The 4,785-nt window shown below is 45.1% G+C and overlaps 1 protein-coding gene across 3 annotated transcripts in view; it reads left to right on the top strand.

Moving 5' to 3' along the window:
- Window positions 1–4,785, top strand: part of TEX2 (testis expressed 2) — a 113,178-nt gene that overhangs the window by 50,850 nt on the left and 57,543 nt on the right. The window contains exons 1-2 of one of the 3 annotated variants that reach the window (XM_025196299.1): window positions 4,384–4,398; window positions 4,683–4,730. The exons of 1 other annotated variant lie outside the window; for it this stretch is intronic. The gene's annotated coding sequence lies outside the window, so the exon portion shown is untranslated. Of the gene's footprint in view, window positions 1–4,383; window positions 4,399–4,682; window positions 4,731–4,785 lie in introns of those variants that run through there. One more of the 3 variants, XM_014527964.2, reaches the window with a different exon arrangement.

Here is a 4,785-nt window from a genome sequence, read left to right on the forward strand (position 1 = left end):
GCAGTGTGCAGTCTGGGGCAATAGGGAGTGCGTAATAGAGACTGGTACAGGCTGGAATAGTTGGAAGGTGCTCAAGGTCAGGATTAATGTGCATTGGTGAGGAGCCTAGGACTTCACCTGATGGGGGAAAGTGTACCTGGTTGGGCTGACAGCTGAAAAGGGGAGTCTGTGTTGGTAGAGAGAGGCATAACCCAGAACTGGAGTGGTAGAGGGTGCTATTGGTTAGGAGTGATCTGTATTGGCAGAGCTATGGGATGGTTTACAGGTTGAGTTTGCAGTGTGTTGATGCAGCTCTTTGGGGAAAACCTGCTTCAGTTCTTGCTTGTATTATGCTTGATTTCAATGTGAAGGATTAATGACTTCCAAGAACTACAAGCTTAGGGTTGGTTAATCAGCTTCGTTGTTTGCATTTCTTCATGCTAGTCTTCTCAATAACAGTGCATCTGTTTGAGATGCTGGAAGTTGCTTCTAAAAAAATAAATTGATGTCTCCAACCCCTCTGCAGCATTTCATTCCTTGGTACTAGTCAATAGATTGATGAGCAGGTTTGCAACCATTTGTATTTTAGCAGTCAGTGCTATGAAACACAAGTCTTGGCCCAGTGTAGTCAACTAATCACTTGTGCTATTTGAAAAATAACATTATCTTGCATAGCCAAACTGAAATATTGTAAAAAGTTCCCTCTATACATAGGATGTAAAAATATCAGATGATTCATACCAGTAACACTAAAGACACTGGCAGAATTCTAATTTTGGTGGGAGTACTCTGGATAAGCTCACGTTAAGAAATGTAAAACTTGTGCCTGACTCCTGACTACTTCTCCCCTCAATGAAGTGTTTCCGAGAATTCTCAGTAGTCATGTAACTGGAATATTAGGCATGCTATTCCCAGCAGGGGACTTCTTCCTGATGCACTGAAAATGGACTTAATCAACCTCATGTTCCACAGATAGGGGGAGCAGACATAATGTGACACGCTGTGTTTTAAAGGCTCTTGTTTAAAGGTTAATAAGTTACTTGGGACTCTGAACACTAAACTTTCTTCCTCCTTAACAAATAAATATGCAAGAAGCTGTAGAAAATACCTGTCAGACTGACCCAGTAGGTACATGCTTCTCATCAATAGTGGCATAGCACCAAATGTCACATTCAGTTATTTATCTACTACTACTAAACTGTAAGGCTAGATTGCGTGTACAGGTACTCCTCACTTAACGACCTACCTGTTTAACAACCGCGTGGACTTACGACCAGCTCTCCGTAGAGTCTTAGAGCTGGTCAGCAGCGCGGCATCTCAGCATCAAGCTGAGGGGGACGTGGAGCTGAGCCCAGCACCCTCCAGCCGGCTCCACGAACCCATGAGGGGGGAGAAGCATCCACCCAGAGGGCAGCGGCCAGGACTCACCGCCATGGCCAGCGCCTTCCCGTCCCCGGCTGTTTCCCTGGGGGCCGACTGTGGTCGGTAAGGGGCAGCTCCTCACTTATCGACCCATTCGCTTAATGACCGAGTCGTAGGAACGTAACTCGGTTGTTAAGTGAGGAGTGCCTGTAGTTTTGTTTTTTGTTTTGTACGTGACTACTGTTCCCCTAATCTGCTACGAACTTCTGTGTTGTCTTGCCTCCATTTTTCCCTCCGATTGATGGCAAGTGCTGATGGTGTTGTAAGGCTTCTTTTTTAATATTTTCAAAGAGTATTGAGATCTGCACTTGTAAGGAAGCACAGAACAGTAAGGATGAAGTTCTGATCCTGGCAGTGTACCAGATGTTGCAACAACTCAGGTGCACTTTCTGTCTTCGTATACAGAGTCTCAAATAACAGTAAAATCTGATTCAGTAAGGCACATTTTAAGATCTTACTCCACATGAGATTATAGGCCTTCTAGTGTATTGCTATCTATGCTGGTTAGTGACTATTTTAATATTAAGTCTGTGTTGTCTTTAAGATATCATTTTGAAGCAAACCAGCTCCTTGGTATGAGAGGAACAGTGGCTGGTATGAACAGGCCCTAAGTCAGGGGCAGGCAAAATACAGCCTGTGTGCCAGATTTGGGCCGCCAGGGACTTCCATCCAGCCCGCAGCTCCCCACACAATGAATTGTGCTCTGCCCAGCCTTTCCACCCACGAGGGTGAGAGAGAGGCACCAGCCCTCAACAGATCCTGTTATGCCTCGCTCCTACCCTCGTGGGTGGAAGAGCTAGCATGGGGTGTGGTGGGGCTGCAGGATTCCCTGGCATCCTGCTCCCTCTAGGCAGCAGGTAGGGAAGAGGGGGAGGGGGCATGAGGCTGGGGCTGGCTGCAGCAGCAGCGCAGAGCTTGGGTGGACAGGGTGTGGGTGTAAGGAGAGGGGTGTTGGGACCCCTCCCACCACACTCTCTCCCCTCTCCCCCCCCGGCCTGCAGCCCTGGCAGGCAGCGGGGGCAGCAGCAGTGGGGGCGGGTGGGGGGGAACATTTTGTTTGGCACTCTGTTTGGCCTGGCTCTTGGCTCCGGCCAGAGCTGCAAGGAGTGCAGCCCTTGCTTGGCTGTTTGTTTTCCCGGTGCTCCCCGCACTCGAGGGACCCAGGAGGGAAGCCCCAGGCACTGAAGTGGGCTGGGGTGGGGAAAGAAGCCAGCTCCAGCACTTTGGGCTTCCCTCCTGGGCCCAGTGATTACAGGGGAAACAAATGGCCCGATGGGGGCTGTGCTCCTTGCTGTGATTTGCAGTACTGGCCAGAGCCAAGCACCAGCACCCCTGCCTGCTGCTGCGCCATTGGGGGAGTGTGGGAGGTGTCCCCACACCTCTCCCACCCTCCCTCAAACCAGACGCGCACTATAAAAGACTAAGAATTTATTTTTGAGTTTCATGCAATCACCTTGACACACAGTACACAAACACAGATCATGCCAAAAATATTTTTTGTAATAAAATTAAAATATGTTATAGTAGGTGTTTGACTTTTTTAGTGCATGATTTGGTATTTTCTGGTTCTAAGATGGCAAACCCCCTCCCAAAAGGAGTATTTCCAGGGACAAGGGGAGGAACTTCTGGTGGCAAAGGTCTTCTGGTCCCAAGATGGCAGCCAGGGGGCGGGGCACCTGTTAAGGGGCAGGACTACCCATGCAGCCCTTGACAGCTCACCAAACTCATTAAGCGGCCCTCTAGCTGAAATAATTGCCTACCCCTGCTCTAAGTCATAATTTAGCATCAAGTCAAAATCGTGGTTGAGACGGTGTTGTTTTTTGAGCGCAACGCCAGAATCCTTTGGAATTTAACTTATCTTTGTGACTTTACTATAAACAAGTTGTGGCAAGGGGAGCAAGGAGCGATTTGATTTGATTTATTTATTTATTTTAAATATAATGTTTTGATGAAGAAAACTAGCGATATTCCCCATAACTTGAAGAACACTCCCTTTCTTTTCTGGCAATACACATTCTATTACTGCTGGTGCAAAGGAGGAAAGGAGCCCTTGACTTCCGTATTTACTATTATTAGTTAGCAAGAAAATTGGTGATTTTTTGTTGTTGTTTGGTGGCTGTTGTTGTTTGGTTGTTTTTAAGGCATTTTGTGCAGGTGATGGCATATATTAGTGAAATTTTATCAGGTTGTATAAACACCAGTTGATGCTGTTCTATCAAAAAGGAAATTTACAAATGATTTCATGCTTTATCTTAGTGACTTCCAGAGAAAATAATTCCTGTTAGAAGCGGGGAAAAATGCAACTGCCATTTCACCCTGAGATCTCTAAGCTTAACAGGGTTCTTCTATTTTATGCATATTTATTAATTCTGTAGGCCAAATTCTACTTATCTGCAGTTTGATTGAACTGGGAAAACTGCATAGCAGGAACTCACCATTGGAATTTCTGAAGATGCTTGTATGAACTAGAGTGGAACCAGCTCCTTCTCCCCTACCTGTACTGTAATATTTATTTATTAATTAGATTTACATCCCACCGTATTCAAGAGGCGCAGGGTGACAAGGAATAACATCTTTTGTTATAGAAATCAGCAGTTATTGTTCAGTTGCACAAGGGACAATTGTACTAAAAATGCTGTTTTGCAGGGATTTTTCCCCCTCACTTTTCTGAGTAGAACTGCACTTTAAACATCAGCAAAGACTTTTGATTAATTCTCCTTGACAGTTTGATTGCAGCACAGTAGTGGCTCCTGAGAAAAAGTTTAGTTGCTAAGGTGACAAACTTACTGTCTTGACAGTGAAGATAAAGTACTCTTCACAGGGGTTATTCCATGCTCCCTGACAATTTGTTGTGGGGGGAGTTGGTCACTGGCACCTTGGCTTTCCTAATATTTCTATGGCCTTTGTAGATGCACTTCTTAGTCCCAGTTTTTTGCTGTTCTCTTTCTGGAAAGGAAAGACTTGAAGTATTAGTGTACCTCTGAACTACACGTGAAAGTGAGTATCTTGGAAACTGACTTCTGCTTTTTTGGGAAACAAGCTAATGAAAGTATATCATGACAGTGGTGGGCTGAGGTTCCAGAGAAAATGTGGACTGTGTTTCTTGCAGTATCCTTATGGTCAAGGACAGCTTTGTTTTGAGGTGAGGACAGAGGTATTTCTGGTAGAACTTAATGTGCAGTGAGGATGGGAAGGAGTGTGTTTGTCTAAGTTTCTGTAACTCAAGCTAAAGTTTCCCCTTTAGTCACATTTTCTGTTGTTGTGTTCCTTTTAACTTTTAGGTGGTACTTAGTATGACCATTACTGGGTTGTAACTATCTGACGCAACAGTAAGTATTTCAGAATTCCATTTCCTATGTTAATATGTTTTACTCTTATAACTCT

This window comes from Alligator sinensis, unplaced genomic scaffold (assembly GCF_000455745.1).
Source record: "Alligator sinensis unplaced genomic scaffold, ASM45574v1 scaffold282_2, whole genome shotgun sequence".
NCBI lineage: Eukaryota > Metazoa > Chordata > Crocodylia > Alligatoridae > Alligator > Alligator sinensis.